Source organism: Miniopterus schreibersii (genome assembly GCF_964146895.1).
Source record: "Miniopterus schreibersii genome assembly, chromosome: 15".
Taxonomy (NCBI): Eukaryota; Metazoa; Chordata; class Mammalia; order Chiroptera; family Miniopteridae; genus Miniopterus; species Miniopterus schreibersii.
Genome location: NC_138115.1, coordinates 2,177,670 through 2,196,472, shown reverse-complemented (window position 1 = coordinate 2,196,472; position 18,803 = coordinate 2,177,670). Strand labels below are relative to the sequence as shown.

General features: G+C 48.6%; 1 protein-coding gene across 7 annotated transcripts in view; it reads right to left on the bottom strand.

The window, feature by feature from the left end:
* The window catches only part of FOXP1 (forkhead box P1), a 540,979-nt gene that overhangs the window by 458,356 nt on the left and 63,820 nt on the right, over positions 1-18,803 (bottom strand). For 6 of the 7 annotated variants that reach the window (XM_081159208.1, XM_081159205.1, XM_081159215.1 and 3 more), the window contains exon 3: positions 2,464-2,594. The gene's annotated coding sequence lies outside the window, so the exon portion shown is untranslated. Of the gene's footprint in view, positions 1-2,463; positions 2,595-18,803 lie in introns of those variants that run through there. The other variant, XM_081159210.1, reaches the window with a different exon arrangement.

The window sequence follows — 18,803 nt, the reverse complement described above, 5'->3', positions numbered from 1 at the left end:
TGCGGACCGGCCGCTGCCCACAGGACGCACAGCGCTGTGGCTTCCTGCCGGGGGGGCGGACCCGCTCTGCACTCTGGGGTCTGGTGATGGGCGTCGGACAGGTCCAGCGTCAGCTGCGGCTCCGTGCCGGGGACACTGGTCCCCTGCAGAACCACGGCACTGAAGGCAGCCCTCGAGCACAGCCCGTCCTTCTCTGCATCCTACCCCGAAGTCAATTTGCTGTGCAGGCATGGTTATCACCAACACAAATTGAGTGCATTACCCATTTTCTGACTTAAAACTCTGCCGTAACAATCTGTTTGTGTACACCTTTTATGGTAGCATTTCATCCCCCAGGGCCTGATAAATACAAAGCACTTCCATGTTTATATAAACGGGTGTTTGTCGGGCCTAACAGTATATTTTATCAATTCAAAGGAGATAACATGTTCATTATAATAGTTTGTATTGATTTTTCAAATAGCAGATCTTACCCAATGAAATTAATGAATAAAATGAACCTAGTCTTCAATAAGTCCATTCATGTGGTTTTGTTAAATTTCATACATCAATTTTATGAGAGTGAGATTAAGTCAGACTCTCTCAATACTGAAGACAGAGATGACAGGTAACCTCAAACCTGAGTTTGTTGCTATTTCAATACCTTCACATTCCAACCACTTCTATGAATTCTCCAATGCATATGAGACAGACCCAGGCTTTGTTCTCAACTCTACCTGGATCCCCACAGACTTTTTCATAACAAGTGCTGTCTGCTCACTAGTCTAGGCCATTCACAAAAGCCTGGCATGGCTGTGCAACAACAGAAAAACCTCAGGAGAACTTCACAGATGAGGGAGTCAAAGGACTTGCCCAGGACCACCCAGCACGATGGTCAGAGCTCTCTAACAGATATAAAGTCCCGTGATGCCATCAACCATTTCCCTTCACTGTGGAACCCCTTCATCGCGCGGCACTGTTTCCTGTTTCCCTTACTCCTTGCCAGCGAAAGAGAGAACACTGTAAGGAAGACAAAAAAGACTTCCCTCCATCTAGCTCCAGGAGAACTGAATGCCAAGGACAAGCCATCAGTGACCTAGAGCCCATGGGCTCTCTGAGGATCATCTGGGCTGCAATACTTAAGCTAGATGCTTCACAAAGGCTCTTTTCCTTTTCATCTATAAAATGGGAGGGATTTGTAAAAATGACCTCTAACTAAAATCTTTAAAAATCTGGCCCAAATAGCTGAATGCATAACAAGGTCTCAGAAGAAACACCAGAAAAGGTTTACTAACCTGCATGGGCCGAACGTCTCAATCTCTATCGAGATAAGGTAGAAAGGAATCACTGAGGACAAAAAGAACAGGATCCAATTCCAAGCAAGCCCAGGGACTTTTCGCCTCAAACTCCATGGGCTTCAGCTGCTGCATTTGTAAAGTGGGGGGATTTAAACAGACAACTTCCAGGGCCTTGTTGTTAGCCTCACAAATAGGACACTCAAACCTAAGTGCTTTATTTTAAAAACAGAAATCAAAACGGAGACTAACATAGTCCGTGTCAGGCAGCTAACAGGTCTCCCAATTTCCAATGTAGTGCTCTTTCAGCTTCACATACTTTCTTCTATTAATTTGAATCTGTCTCAAATAAACTCCACTAAGACAAAGATGACGATGGTTCCTACCATTACATGCCATTCAACACAGAACCTGAAACCAGTGGTTCCCCATGAAGTTGACCTCATTCTATGTCAAATCTACCAAAAGGCCTGGTCTCAACCAAGTATTGCCTGTGGTAAAAGCAAGTCGTAACTGTCTATTCATCACTACACAGGAGCCGTCGATTTCCAAGGAGCAGGATAGAGGCGTTCAATACGGACAAAACACGTGTAACAGAAAAGATTGTGATGTTCCTTCTAACCTCCCCCCAAAATTACAATGAATAGCCTGATGAGGTAAACTCTGATAGAAAAAAGTGCCCAGTAGTCTTTCTGAACATCTTTGAGCAGCTAAAGTTCCCAAACCTTTAGCTTCCTCAAGAGCCCTGATCCTGTGGAAGGCCTGGGATGGGACATTCTCAATGAACAAATAAAACTTAAATCCCCCTAAACTCAAGATAAGGTCATTATAGCTTTATTTCATGGTGGTTCATTTTATCATCAATACTCTTTCAACTGTGCATGTGGCTCATAATTTAGATAGTCCACCCTTCAGAGTATGGTTAAAAGAAACAAGCAAGTAAAAAACATTCCTGTGTCCCATTATGCATTTTATAATCCCTCAGATCGGTGTAGGGGTTATCCAAAAAGATTATAGCAGAAAATAATGACCGAGTTTGTCCCGCCTTTCAAAATGAGAATCTCTCATCCTCACTGCAATTGTTCTGATCAACTTAAGACTTTATCAGCTTCCTGCACTGTGTAGGACCCCTTCCGCTGACTTTTTGTCTTGTGAATTTTCAGATGAGTAATCGTAAATGTACACTCACCCTGTCGGCCAGCAGGCATCACATCCACCCATTCACGGTTGACAGCAAATCAGAGAAGGGATCAAAGCCCTCACCATTGCCCAAATGTTCTGTTTGGGAACTGGAATTTGTCAGCAAAAGCTCCTGGGACACTGCAACACAAAAATATTTTTTACACATAACTAAGATGTAACTTCTAAAACCACCACTTCCTTACACTTGAAAACAGCACGACAGACATAGAATCTAGAGGTAGGGGAAACACCTTTCAAATGAGGGGATGTCAATATCAAGTGTAATGCTGTAAAATATGAACCGGAAATACTGTTTTGAAAGATACATTTACCAACTACTTTAATACATACACTGAAAAGTGGTTGTTTATTGCAGACTTTGTGCAAATATTTTACATATTTTGGCATTACCATAGCATGTGCCACTACAAAGTGCTTAGGCAACAAGCTGTGTTAACCCAAAATCATACATGGATAAATGTACTCCATTCTCAATTAATTATGTTTTCCAGAGGATGAAAAAACATGAAAATATTAAATAATAATAATTTAAAGTTATTTTTAAAATAACAAACACCAAAACTAGTAAAAATAGTAACCATAATTAATTTTTCCTCCAAAATAATTCTAAAAATGTTTATGAATTACATAAGGAACAGACTCATGGAGATATTTCCATCAAGACAGAACATACTATGTAAAGTTCAGGCATCAAAGTGGAGAAGCCTGAATTCTGGACCCAGTATTGCCACCAATCAACTGTGTGGCCCCAAGAAAGCCAGTTAACATCTCAGGATCCCTGCATCTTCATCTACAGGGCCATAGCATTAACTGGTACTCCCCAAGTCCCTTCTTCCTCTTAGCTTCTGTCATCTTTGGTAAAACATACTTATTCTAAATAGCTTCAGCTATCAGAAGAAAATTTTTACCATGAATCACTCTTATGTTGATCTGCCATTAACACCAAAGATGTGCTGTGGGCAAAGAAGGCCTGCACATGCATAGAAGACTTCTCACTCTGGCACGAGTGCTCACCCCTGGTGAGCTGGCACCCTTGGTGGCAGGAAGCTTCCTCTAGGTTCCCATGGAAGGCTCCCATTGCTCTCAAGTGAGTATAGCTCCAACTCCTACGGAAATCTACCCAAAATGTCTCATAGAGGAGGTTTCTCAGACTTAAGTGTGCACAAAGTAGAGACATTTTGAAACACATATTCCCAGGCCCCGTCCCCAGAGTCTGGTTCAGTTGTTCCAAAGTGGGGCCTGAGATTCTGCATTTCTACCAAACTACCAGGGAATGCTGACACTGCTGATCAAGGGGCACAGTTTGAGTCCAAGTGATAAAGCCCCATTCTCTAAGCCTCGAGGAGTCCTGAGACCCCCGAGGCATTTCCAAGGCTCAGAGAGGCTCCCCAAATCACTGAGCCACACACAAAAACAAACGGGCCAAGGCTGCTTGCCATCTTTGGGATAAAATCCAAACTTCTTTCTATAGCCTAGAAGACCCTGCATAATCTGGTCACTTTACTTCTCTGATGGGACCACCAGCCACCAACCCAGCCGCCAACTCTGACACAGACCATTTGCCTTCCTCTGGTTTCAAGCAAGCCCAAGTGCTCCTGCCTCGGGACTGGGCGCTGCTTTTCCAGCTCCCTGCAGTCCCATGAGCCTCTCCCTCCCAATTCCTTCTTGTCATTGGCCTTAGGAGCAAAGGCCACCTCAAGAAGGCTCAACTGCCTCCCTACCCACGCAAGCTAGGACCCCAGTGACTCTTACTGACATCACCCTATTTGCTTTCTTCAGGGCTCTTGGATTAATCTAAAAACTTCTTTCTCACTGTTCACTAGTCTTTCCCACTAGAATATAAGCTCCATGAGACAAGGGAACCTCTCTGTTATATTCATCACCATACAGCAAAACCTCACAGAAATGCCCCCTCACAGCAGGTGCTCAACATAGACTTACTGAAATAAATCAACAATTAAAAGAATTCTTTAGCATCCTATAAAAATATAATCACCATTTACTGAAAATTCATTAGGTACTGGATATTGTCTTAAGTGCTTCAGAATAGTTACTTCATTTAATTTTATTTTCACAACACAGTTCTTATAAGCTCAATATAGCAGCAGGTAAGGAAAGTGAGGCACGGAGTTTCTGAAACCTGCCCAGGACCACAGAGCAGCAGAGGCCTGACTCTGCAGAACGTGCACGCACAGGACCTCAGTCCTTTCCAGTCAATACCCACAGACATTCTGAGTGCTCACCTTGGACTCGACACCCTCTGCCACAAGCTTGCTCGAGTGAATTCTGGCTGCAACCCTCACTGAGCAGGCGGACACCACCCCTGAGCAAGGGGTGGGCAGGTATGAGTACCGGGGGACGAGGAGTGTGGGAAACTGGGGGACTGTGCCTCCTCGGCCAAGAGGGCAGCAGACACTCCACAAGCCAGCTGCTGCCACGTGGGAACATAAACCCAGGGTTTCGGGAGCTTTCAATTGATTCTACAAATGAAGGTAGTGATCCAGATTATTGTTTTGTGAAATCTCATAATTTTTCAGACAGGAGCTAATCATTTAATAGTACTGTACACATTTTCAAAAAAGAAAGAAAAACCATGCCACTCCTGCACCAAATGATTGTCGAGGTCACGCCGTGTGTCCCGGTCTGGGGCTCCAGAGGGCCGCAGGCGCCCCAAGCCATGCAGCAGACAGAGCAGCACAGCAGGCTCTGAGCAGACGGGGGGCTCTAGGAGAATTATCTTGAGTAAGTTTTGGAAGGAAATGAAAGATGGGGTAGAAAAAGGCATTCCACAGTATAAAAATATAGTATTCAAAGGCTTAGGGGTGGGTAAGGCCAGCCACCTAAAGAATAGCAGTGAGGAGGGGGCTGGGAGGAGGGTCCTGCAGGGGCTCTAACTTGCATTCACACTGGAGGAGCTGCAGTTTTCCAGCTAACAGAGGAGTTGGCCAGACAGTGCTCTAAGAGCATGCTCATCACTGCTGTTTTCTTGGCTTCCTAAATGTTGAAGTCACCAGGCATATCCAAAAACAAAGGACAAGCTACCACTGTGGTATGTGGAATGTTTTTGTTTTTGTTTGTGCTTGTGTTTTGTTAAGAGTCCAAGAAACGCACGACTGGATTCCATCTCCACCACGCTAACTCTAACCAAGCACTATAAAAATAACATGTACTGTAGTTTTTACATGCATTTGTAGTATATGTACCATAAAATGCATGGTATATGCATGCTGCATACTATAATGCATGGGTACATATACATACATTTATATATTATAAAATATATAATATAAAAATATACTGTTGTAACTGAAACACTATATATACTATATATACTATATATAGTATATATACTCTAGTTTTATACATATTTATAGTTTATACTATAAAATGCATACACATATACTATAATACAGACATATACATAAATGTACACTACAAAGCTCTGTATCTCTAACCAAAACTCTGAGCTTTAGAAATGAAAAATACAGCAATTAAAAAATGTTTTAAAACCACCAAAAAAGAAGATAGATATCCAAATAAATTATCCAGAACGGTGCTCAAAGGTAAAATCTGTATCTAGAATTACATACTTGGAAACACTATCCTTCAAAAATGAGGGAGATATAAAGACCTTTTCAGACAAACAGAAGTTTATCACCTCTATAAGAACATTCAGAAAAATGTGTTTCAGACCAAAATAAAATGATTTTAGGAAGAAGGTTCTCAGATTTAAAAAGAAAGGAGGAGCCAAAGTAATGGAGAACCTGTGAGTAAATGAAAAGTAAATGCATTAAAATGATGTGCAGATCTTAAAAAACAAACAAACAAAAAGTTTTACAACAGTGTCATTCACTGCTCCCAGCTCTCTACTCTCACTGTGGCAGCATCAATCGCAAGGCCTTGGGCAGCAAATCTGAGTGTGACTCTGGGGCCCAGCATGAAACTCAGGTTCCTGCTCAAAGTCTGCAAAGTCCACACCTCAGGCAGGTCCCAAGAATCTGCATTTCTACCAGATGCCTCAGGTAACTGAAGCAGGTAGGTCCTCACCTCCAGTCTGAAGAGTACGCCTGGCGTTGCTCTTAACCACTTAGGCCAGAAGTCTAGTGAGTGCCAGGAGCTCCGCCTGGCAGTCCTGCCTGCCCACTGAGCCACCTTGGCTCATTCCCACTTCACCAGGGCCCCCAAGAGCACCTTGGCCTAGGGGGTCGGCACTGCCTCAACCTGAGAATCAGGAGCTGCAATAAATTAAAAGCCCATTAAATATTTTACAGAAAAGCCTAGAAGTGCTGAAACATTCATTGTGCCATATCCCATCTGTTTTCCCGGAGATTTGAAAAGCCAGACTACCATCTCGGGAGTCATTAGAAAGAATGAAGTTTTCTCCTTTTCAATTTACATATTTTCAAATGAATATATTCTCGCAGTGGCTACTCCACAGGCTTTGGAATCGGTGGCATGGTTCAGCCATGGGGACGGAACTGGGGGCCACTGGGCCCTCCTGCCTTGTTTTGTAAAGTAAAGAAGCCTGTGGTTACAAAACAGCTCCAGAAAAAACAGGTAGAGGCAGCCGCCAAACAGCAGTGCTGCTTCTTGTTTTGTTCTCCTGGCTTATTTTTCCCTGAAGCAATCCTTGCTTGGTACACAAGTCTGCAGGGAGCTGCAAAGAGCAGCTGTGGTTCCCTGAGGCCAAGACCTAGCAATCAAGTTGTTTCCCAAACACTGCCAGGCATCAGGAAAACAACAACAGAACAGGCAACATGTGCATCTGTTTTTCAAAACAACCTCCCAAAGTCTAGGGCCTGCCGGGGAGAACTTGGACATTACAGGCACACCCTCGCTGGGGATCAGCCCCCAGGGGCCACTGTGGGCCATTATTCCATGTCTTGTGAACAGGGCCTGTCTTCAAAGGGGAGTGCTGGAGGTTTCCAGTCCCAAGTGGCTGACTGACAGACAACATGCTGGTCACTGGCATCTCAAGCCAGCCAGGGCCATCTCAGCAAGCTGGCCTCACTGCTGACCCCCAGCCCTCAAGGTGCCCAGCATGTTTCCCAGTCACGAACAAGCACCAGAGTCCAGGGGGGCCAGTCAAACAAGACTGCTGGCCTCCCCCACTATCTTATTCAGTAGGTCAGGGTGGGGCCTGAGGCTCTCTAGCAAGTTCCCAGGTGACGCAGTGCTATTGGTCCCCCCACCCCCCCTCTGAGAACCACTGCTCTGAGCTGCACGCTTCCCAGCCATCCTGGAGAGCTGGGAGCCGTTCCCACCTGGACCTCTCCATAGATGATCTGCGAGGCAGTGTCACGCCCAAACAAGTTCACAGAGCAAACTGCACTGGTCTTCCACTGGCTTCTCCAGACCCGGGGCCCACATCCCACCCCGCTCTGTGCGCGGAAAGGCTGGGTGTGGACTACATCAAGGGGCCCTGCCCTCTGGCTTCCAGCAGGCACCCCCAGAGGAGGCCCATCTCAGGAGGAGAGAGAATGTGGGAGTTTGTCGCCCAGGCTCCCTCCTTGCCAGCACACTGCAGGCTGACTGAGTCCCTCTATGAATGTCATAGCTCCCACCAGCCAGCTACTCTCTAGGGTCCAGTAACCATCATCTGTTCTCTCTCCCATGTCCTTTCAGGCCTGGAAGAGAGGAAGGCCACCTATTTCCTGCAGGGACCCTGGCACAAAACTCAAATAGGATGTGTGGTCCACTGGGTCGTCCTTGGATTTAGAATGCTAAATCTGGAATTTTATATACCCGCATAATATAAATATGTACGTGTATGTGCACAGATGCTCAGGTACACACGCATATATGTGCATATGAATGTACACACATATACATAACAAAGCAAAATCAGATTGGTCCGAAGGTCTGGGAGCTACAGGCAAGGCCATGAGGGTGGTTGGCTCTGAGGCTCCCTCAGGTCCATGTGCCACAGAAAATGGGCACCCTCTCTGTCTCATCGGTTACACAACCTGAGAACAAGGAGAGCATTTGTGTGAGCTTAAATCCTTCTCTAGTTTACTAACGTAGTTCCTTTGTTACAACCGGCACCAAAATAGAAAGGGAACATAAGTGGGTGGGGCAGGCTCGTCACCCGCTCTGAGCGGAACTCCGGGCCTTGGTGAGCCTGCTTCCGAGAGCACATGGGCTGCAAGCAAAGCTGTCACCAGCTTGCAAGTGAAACACCAACCGGCTTCAATGAATAGGGCTTGGAAAAGAACAAATAATAATTCTGTTTTTTAAAATAATAATAACCTTAAATGCCCCCTAAATAAGCATCTGTTTGAATAGCTAAATTCTAAAGTTCTAGGAAAAATGTCAACCAGGCCCGGCCTGCGTGGCTCAGAGATTGAGCATCGGCCTATGATCCAAGATCACAGTTCGATTGCTGGTCAGGGCACATGTCTGGGTTGTGGGCTAAACCCTCAGTAGGGGGTGTGCAGGGGACAGCCGATCAATGACTCTCACCATTGATGTTTCTCTCTCTCCCTTTCCCTTCCTCTCTCTGAAATCAATAAAGATGTATTTTTAAAAACAAAAAAAAAGTGAACCAGTTTTTTTTTAAATCCTCTCCCAAGGATGTGTTTTTATTGATTTTAGAGAGGAAGGGAGAGAGAGAAACATCGATCAATTGCCTGCCTCCCGTACACACCCCCACAGGGGATGGAACCCACAACCTTCTGGTTTATGGGACAACACTCCAACCAACCGAGCCACCTGGTCAGGGCATGTCAACCAGATCTAACCAGTCACTACAGCAACATCAGGGCTTCAGTGAACCCACCTGACACTTCATTCAGTTAAGTTGCCTAGAACCACTATTACTTTTACTTAACTTTCACTAGTAAGATTTCTTTCAACTCACCAGAGGACTCTGGGAGCTAGGCGCAGAAACAGGGTTTAGAGTAAACCCATTAATTAGAATGCCTGGGAAACACTGTCTCTATGCAATTGCTTTTCTAGTTCACTGAGGCTCAACTAGAAACCTTGTTTGTTTATTTGTTGCTCTTTTTCACTAAAAGTCTCGATATTTCATTTAAAACTTGAAGGCTGCTCTCCTACCGCACCTGTGTGCCCCCTCTGCAGCCTCCCCAGTAAGCAGCCCAGCTTACACCTGCACCCCGCAATGAGAAACGAGCAACTTGACTGTAGCCACCGCTTCAAGGGCGAGCTGTGCCACCATCCCGGTTCCCACTGCTGTGCTGGGGGATCTGCACTCACCCCCACCTCGGCTCCACGCTTCCCTCCGCCCCAGCCCTCCACCACTGACACCATGAAAAGCCGAGAGACTCCTTTTTCCTTAGAGATGCCCCTTTCACCTATTCTAGAAGTCGTTTACTGGACAAACCTGGACTTCCGGCAAAGAAAGGAGGGAAAATTGGCCTTTCTTTCCTTTCCTTTCTTAGAGCCAAGTTATTGCTTTGCTAACAGCCCACCTGCCTGTCAGCTACTCCCAAGGAAAATACCACTGTCCCTCTGTACTGTGATTCCTCCATCCTTCAAAACCCGTCCTTTGATGTCCACATGTGAGGAAACCCAGCCACATGGCCTTGACCTCTTCCACAGCATCTCAGATATTTTAATATCTGGTTCACAACTTCTGTCCAGATCCTTCAGCGTGGCCACTTCTATCAACCTCAATAGCCACGAAGATGATCCTTCCAACAGCCTGGCCAAAGGCTTACGCCAGGCCGGGCACTCAAAACCCTTTTGTTGCTGAATGAGCGAGGGCACCTGCTTATCCCGATTCCTGACCGAGGGGTGTCCTGTCCACTTGAAGAGGAGCGTGGTGTGGTGTTGAGCACGGCTGTGCAACGGACTGCCAGTGCCCTGCCCCGGCTAGGCAGCTTCCCAGCTGCACGTGGCCAGTTCCTAAGTTTTTGAAAATTGGGGTGCTTACCCAACATGGTGAGGGATCATCCAGTGCTATTAACAGCTGCTACTCCCTCTACACTCGAGGGCATGGCCAAAACTTCGGTCTCGACATCCTTTACAACGTGGTCATCTCTAACACCCTGGATTCTAAAGTTCACTAACAACCTCCGTCTGGCCACCTCTCTCTCCGGGTCATTCTCCTGGACTTGCTCCCAGACTGCACTAAGACAGGCCGTCAGGGTCTCAGTCCACAGCTCCCCTTCGCCACGCCCACACTCCGTGGTCCCATTGCTGAACTCCCTCCCTCCCTCTCAGGTCCTCTCAGGCTCACTCCACGGTACCCAGTACCCCAAAAACCCCTGTGCCACTCAGTACACCCTCATCTTTTCTACTGACTTCCTGCTCCAACTATCTGGTTCCTTCACCAGAGTGAGCTGGGTGAGGCAGGGCTGGGTGATTCATGTTTTGTATCCTGGGTGTCTATACCACAGGGCCTGGGACACTGAAGGCCACTGGGTGAGCTGTCACCCTGGGCTCTTCTAGGGGGGAAGGAAGGCTCCCTATAAGCCTACTTGGCACCCAATCTGTGACAAGTTGCTATTTAAGAATCATGGGAATTTGGACTCAGTTTCACAAATATCCACTCAGGTTCAGTTCAATGGTACAAAACCCACACCTTCCATTCCCGCTGGCACACTGGGCCAGGTGGAGCAAGCGGGGCTTGCACGAGGCAGGCTGCCTGCTGCAGGGTGAGTGGCAGCCACATCCCTGAGGCCCAGGGCACCCTCAGCAGCCTGGGAGGCACAGTCAAGTGAGCAGAGGCTGCCATCTGGGCTCTTTATAGGCTTTTGTGGTAAACATGTTTACTTTCTTTCCATTGGCTGGGCTTATCACGGTCAAGTATTTTGTTTTGAGTCTTGCTCTATAAACATGTTTACTTTGAGGGGAGAGATTTTTTGATAGCTAGCACACTTGTTTTTCACACTTTTAAATTCAGAACATATTTTTCACAGCCCCTGGTAAACAGTCAAGGTGGTAAACAAATTACATTATTTCATCTTCACTCTGGAGAGGTGACCCCTATGTACCTGTTCAAAAGCTTGAGCTGGACGGTGGGTGACCAAGGCCCACAACTGGACTAGAACAAGAGTGGCATTCACAGGAGGATGTTACCAACGCGAGAGCCTGACAATGGCAGGGCCTCAGAAGACGAGGGGCGAACCCAGGCCCAGTCTCCCCAGCAGGCGCCTTCTGCTGCCAGGGATACACCAGAGGCGGTCTTGCTAGTGGGTGGGGACCCACATTCCCTCTGAAAAGCTGGGGTCCCCTAACCGGCACAGAGCTGATGGGGGGAGTAACACCACGTCTCCCAGACTGAGAGACCGGCGGGTGCGGGGAGCTGCGGTCCCGCGCGCTCTGCGGGGGTTCCCACCTGCTGCGGGAGACGCTCCGTCCCGGGAGGGAAGGCAGGCGGGGGGGGGGAGGGGGGTAAAAAAACATCTGCGAAAACCGACAGTCCTGAAGCGGCCGAAAGGGCTGCTCGGAGCGTGGCTGGGTGGACGGAGCCCGAGCCCCACGCGGCCGGGCCGAACCCGGGAGCCCACTGGGCCCCGCACTCCCACCGGGCAAAGGCATTCCAGCTCCAGCGTCTGTTAATCACGGATCACTCGGGGAATGAAAACACAGAGGCCGAATTCTTGTTAAAACGAGTAACTTCTACCCCACTCTCAAGTCTCCCTGAGGCCACGCGTGGGCTCCAGGAGCGAAGGCTGCGGCGTCGCAGCAGGACCGCGCCCGGCGCGCTGGGCGACCCGACGTGGGCGCCGCGGGGACGCGCTGAGCACCCGCCCGGCCCGGGCCCGGCGCGCTGGGCGACCCGACGTGGGCGCCGCGGGGACGCGCTGAGCCCCCGCCCGGCCCGGGCCCGACGCGCTGGGCGACCCGACGTGGGCGCCGCGGGGACGCGCTGAGCCCCCGCCCGGCCCGGGCCCGGCGCGCTGGGCGACCCGACGTGGGCGCCGCGGGGACGCGCTGAGCCCCCGCCCGGCCCGGGCCCGACGCGCTGGGCCCTGCAGCCGGGACCCTGCGTCCTGACCCGGCCTCCAGGCGGCGCGGAGTCTCAGTCAAGGGCAGCCCAGGGCCAGGGGCGCCCGGCGGGGGGGCGGGGGCAGGAGGGGCGGGGGGGCAGGGGGGCGGCACCGCTTCCCTTTCCACAGCGGCCGCGGGCGGCTCCGGGCACCGCGCCCAGCGGCTCGGAGGCGCGAGGCAGTCGGCGGCCCCGGGGTGCTTTCCAACAGGCCCAGGGGCACCCAGGCGCCCCCGACTCAGGAGCAGAAGCGGGACTTCAAGGGACCGTGAGGCTGGCCAGTGACCGGTCACCCAGCGGACTCCGGCCGTCTGGGTCGCCGGCCAGCGCGTCCCTGACCCACGGCCTCAAAGCGACTCGTCTTCTATCTTAACCACAAGGTGACTAATGAAATAAACCCCCAGACAGCTCTTACAAAGTTAAAGCAACCCACCCGGGTAAGGAGAGGAGAGGGCAGGCGCCCCCTGTCCAGCGCGAGGCCACGTTGCCCTGGAGGGGCCGCGCCTCCGGGGACACGGGCGGAAAGGCCGCGGGAGGCCAGGAATGGAAAGTGCCCGTCACGGCGGCGGAGCGTCTGTTGTAAACACGAGACCGGCCGGCCCGGGCCCTTCACCCGCGCAGCAGCGGGGGCGCCTTCGGACCCGGGGACCCGGCTCCAGGCCAGCACGCTGGGGGCCCGACCGCGCCACGCGGCCCTTCGCTGGGCTGTGGGTGCCGCGGGGACGCTCCCTTCCTCCCGGCCTCCCTCTGCTCTCCCATTTCCCCGACGCACAGCCTGGGCCCTGGGTCCCTCCCATAGCCCCTGCCCCTGCCGGGGTGAGGCCTGTCTGAAGTCTCCAGGGGACTCCCCATATGAAGCTCTGTCGAAGTTATTGAGCCCCACTCTGATTAACCACGGTACACGTTTGGGGGCTTGGGGTCGTCTTCCCAGCACGAGAACTTAAATAACAATACATGATTTAAATAACATTTCAAGACAACAGGAGAGCCCAGTCAGGGACAGTAGGTGATTAATTGCCAGATGAATTCAGCTGACAGTAATTGCTGTGAGGCTGAAAGGAGGGAGAGAGCTCTTCCAACAAATACATCCCAGGCTGCAAACTCAGGCCCTGAGTTCTAGTTTCCGGCCCGCTTTGGCCCACAGCATAAGAATTTGGCTGCCTGGGTCTGATTCTGACCAGGACACTCACGAGCCAGGTTATTAAAGTTTCTGGGCCTCAGTTTCCTCAGCTGCCCTGGGCTGGTTTGAGGATTAAGCGGGATAATGTAGGTAAGCTTCAAAACGGTAAGTGGTGTTTTTCTATCTCCCGACAGATCTCCGGCCCGTCTCCAGAGTCCACAGAACCACTTGAACCCTCACACCCTCTCCGCACTGGCTCCCTCTCCCCACTGCCCTGTCTGCCGAAGCCAAGCCTTGTGTTCTAACAAGCCAGACACCGTCCGCTGGCCTCCCGGCCGGCTCCTACGCGGAGCTTCCATCTCCACCACCCCAGGGCAAGAGCAGGGGCCTGGGCGTCGGGCACCAGGACTAACCGCCCAAAGCTGCCACAGAGTAGCCTAACTTGTGTCTTTGGGCAAGTCGTGTAACTTCAGTAAACCTCTGTTTCTGCATGTGTAAAATGGGGCTAAAGAGAGTCCCCAAGAGGCCCCACCTCAGTGCGCTGCTGTGAAGATGAAATCACATGGCTGAGAGCACTGAATACAGCATCCGGCCCGCACTACGCGGTCCTCGCGTGAGAGCTGCGGCCCTCATCTCTGCTTGGGCCACACAGCTAAGTGAACATGGGTGTTCAGCTGGTCTCTCCTCTCAATTCTGAAGTCACTGCTTGTCCTTTGTGATACCAGATTCCGGTCAGTGACCCATAGAGCATAATTATTTTCTTTTGTGCCCACCAATCTAATATTACAAAGTTTCACAAATGGAAACTGGAATTCTCATACATGGGCAGGTGCCGGGTGATCTAGCCCAGCCTTTGCAGGGGTAATTTGGCACTGCTTCCACTGCCTTAAAAACAAGCATTCCTGCTTACCCCTTGCTCTTTGGAATTGATCCTAATAAAGTAGTAATCACTGAGGAAAATTCAGCTACAAGGTTGCAAAGAAACACATCACAGCACTGACTATGGTATATAAAAACTGGGAAAAAACTAAACACACTGTGATTTGTACTGATCATGAAGTACTATGCAGCCATTAAAAATGGTCGTAAAAATAAACATGGATATAGAGGAAAACATGATTCCCAAATTACATCTGCACACTAAATGTTTGTTGACTAATATGTTGCTAAGTAACAAAGATGTGTTACAAACATTGATTCTTTTTACAGTTATGAGGTGTATTACTGAGTGCCATTTGCTACAAAAAAGCACATTATATACCCTGGGCTACTGCAAACTCAATGAAGTAAGCTTTAATTATTTATTGTCCCCATTTTAAAGACAGAAAATGAAGACAGAAATTAAATAACTTGTCCAAAGTCATGTAGTTAGTAAGGGAAAGCTACGATTCAAATCCCAGCTTTATTCCAAAGTGCTTACTCTTTTCTGACTCATGCCAGTGCTCATAAAAGTGTTTATAGTTACAGTAAGTATATTTCCATAGGAAAAGACAGAAAGGCAGACAGAAAAACACTAGAAGAAATTCTAGGGGGTGGGACTATAGATAAATTTTATTTATTTTTTCTTTGGTTTGGTTTCATTTTTTTTTAATCTTTATCATAAATCACTTTTGTAATAAGGGAAAAAGGGATCACGTGGGGTGTGTTTTTTTCTGTTTTAAAAAACCTATTGGCAGCCACTGTCTTCCCCTCCCCTTCCCTGTGAGGGCTGCAAATGCCAGGTGAGCATGGCCCGGGTGCGGGGTTTGGAGCACCTGGTGTGTGGGCTCCAGTGCTGGCAGAGCTGCTGAGGGCCACTGTGTGCACAGAGCTCGGATCGGCTCACACACAGTACGTGCCCTGTAACACTGGGGACTATTATGTGACATCACCACACTCAATACACTTAGAGCCTCTCTCTGGAAATGGGACCAAAATGTGGTCTCAGATAGTGTGTCCCAATATCTTTTAACTGATAATGATAACAGATCCAGCAAACCCTTTACCCCTCTCCCAGGGCTGGACAGCAACGGGATGGACAGGCCTAGAGTGTGACTACCTGGCTCTGAAGTCCCAGGGGGGGCCCTTAATTTCCTTGCCTCAGTCTCCTCACTTACAAGATAGAGATAAAATAGCTCTGACCTCACAGGGTTGTGGTGCCTGGCCCACTGTGAGTTTTCACTAAACGACACTCCACTTGTCACGTGGATCTGATCAACCTTTGTAGGTTTTCTTCTCTGCAAAGTGTTTCTTGACCTGATTTTCCATACTGAAGCATCATATGGGATAAACTTTTCAACTGGCCCATCCTTTCTGATTTGCTCCTGTATCCACTTGCCCAGGCTACCATCAGTCTCCCAGATTAGGTAGTTTAAACAACCTAAGACACCTAGAGGTCTTGAGACCAAGATATCTGCAGGGATGGTGTCTTCTGAGGTCCCTCTCCTTGGCTTGTAAATGGCTGTCTTCTCCCATGCCCCCACATGGTCTTTCCCTGCTGCCTGTCTGTGCCTTCTCTTCTTAGGACACCTCTCATATTGGATTAGGACCCATCCTAATCATCTAATTTTAAGTTAATTACCTCCTTAAAAACCCTATGTCCAAATACAGTCACATTCTGAGGTGCTAAGGGGTTAGGGCTTCAACATATAAAACTTGGCAGGGACACAATTCAGCCCATAGCCGCTCCCCATGTCCCAGAAGTGCAGGGGTAGGTCTTGAGAATAGGTGGACCCTGGGTCTTGCTGACCTGAGCAGGTTCAGTTCATGCAGGTACAGCCAGCTGGGTGGGCTTCCTCCTGGACATCATGTGTCCCTCGCCCAGTGTTGTAGGTCACCCAGCCCTCCAGACCCCAGATCTACTCAGCAGGCCAACACCTACCACGTGAAAGGCTCAACAAAGCTCTGGCCAGTCGGTCAGCAGACCCAGCTATTGCTCACATGTTTGTCAAAAGACAGGATGGAAAGTGTTCATTCCTGGCATAAGCTCCCCAATCTGGGCTTGTGAAATAAACATAAACCACAGTTAAAGGCCATTTTTTAAAATCAGTACATTCTTCATTAAAACAATTTAAAAAACACATAAAATGGAGTTTCTTGAAGCACAGCATATAATTTACAAAGTGCAAATATCTAAGATACACGTGCTAAATTTAAAGAAACAACTGCTATTAAACACCCCATTATGTAAGGAGTGAAATATATCACCACTCTGAGCATCCGTTACAGTGTTTCAACTAAGCCTCACAATGTTTGGCAGTTTTCCCCCTTTGGTGATAATAAAAGGCTTTTCTTTCCATTAAATATCTAAATTAAGTCAAACAGTGTATGTTAAATAAGCCCGCAAGTCCTTTTGTATGATGCAATGAAGTCTTGAAATGCTTATCTACTGAGTGCTCAAACTCACAGGCCAGCGGTTGATGTCCCCTGCAGAGCCCAGGAGCCCTGCTGGCTTGGCCAGACTGTGAAAATAAGCTTCAAATGACCAAATGCAACTGCAACTTTCAAAGTAGGAACCAGACCAGACACAACAAACCACAGAGTAGTCGCCTCACTTGTCATAATTCATGAGTGTGGAATTCCTCTGTGAAAGTACTCACAGTGTTAACTTGCCTCCACGGGGCATTCCACGTGAAAGATCAGATTTGAAAAGCTGCTGATAAGCCTCTCCTGATTACAAAACTACAACTTGTAGTAAACCGAAAATATATTTATCCCAACCCCCAAAAAACTTTGTCTGTGCCACCCAACCCTAAACAATGCCGGGACATGCCAATGTTTTTAAATACACAGGTTATAGAAATACATACTCCACTGAAAGCCTTGCATTAACCTCAGGCTTCTTTTTTTTATTTTTTACTTAATTTTCATTTCTACAGTATTCCCCATCTTGATCATTTATAGGAATCTTTTCTTGAAAAACAATTTTATCATGGTTCAATGACTCAAAATATAATTCTTACAGATTTTTAAAAGATAAACTTGAATGAATAAATATATATATGTGTAGATTTCAAACCATGCATGTATATCTAAATATACATCATGCATGAAAATGTAATAATCCAATTAGTACATCTTTTCTGGAAACTAAATTAATCTTAAAAAAAAACTGGCCTAAGCCTCAGGGTGGAATTGGTGAAAATGCAAGCAACGATAATGACGACAGCTCTCATTAATTTAACATTTACTGTGTACCGAGAACAGTGTCCAGCTCTTGACATACGTTTTCCCCATCTAGCTCCATTCCTACAACAATGCTCAATGTAGGAATGAATCTTTCAGCGATGAGGAAACTGTGGCTCAGAGATGCTCAGGAAGCTGCTCATGGTCACACAGTAATGAAGTGGAGGAACCAGGATTTGAATCTAGCTCAAACTGTACTATACTGCCTCCCAGTGGCGCTGCAGAGACAGGGTATAGGGCCTGCAGAAGGGCAGGGTCCCATACTGGGCCTCTAAATGACCTCCTGTTTTGGCTAGAGACAAGGCAGCTCAGCCTAGGCCCCATCTCGGGAGAAGATCTAAGAGCAGTCAAGCAGTCACTGTAGAAAGCCCAGAGGGCCGCATCCTGCCCCGCCAGAGCACACAGAGGAAAAATTCGTACCCAAAAGGAATCCCTAACCTTCCCCAACTAGTACTTACTGCTTTGCTACCCAAAGCACCATATGAATGTCCCTGAGGAGCCCAGTTTGCCTTGTTGGGGACACATCTTTCTTTCATTATCCCTCACCCGAGGATATTTTTTCCATTGCTTTCCAGGGAGGGAGGGAGGGAGGGAGGAGAGAGAGAGAGAGAGAGACCTCGATGTGGGAGAGACAATGACTGGTTGCCTCCCACACATGCCCTGACTGGGGCCGGGGATCGAGCCTGTAACCGAGGTACGTGCCCTTGGCCAGAACTGAACCTGGGACCCTTCAGTCCGTGGGCCGATGCTCTAACCACTGAGCCAAACCAGCCAGGGCTAGGAACACCTCTCTAAACACCTCTCCACACGGGAGCTGCTCACTGCCCAGTGGAGCAGAAAGAGAACAGGGCGGGGAGCCAACCGACTGGGATTCCAGTTCCCATGAGGCCTCATGTCCAGGCACCCAATCTGCTCATCTCACAGTGAAGGGTGAGACTTTCTCCACATCTGCAGGTATCTCAGGCTTTCTGCAACTCTGAGATCTCCCTTGGAGTGCATGCAAGCAGCACCACAGCCTGCAAAGCTCAAGCAAACACCAACACCAAGGCAGACATCACCTTGAAGAGCTAAACCAAGTGTCTCCCTA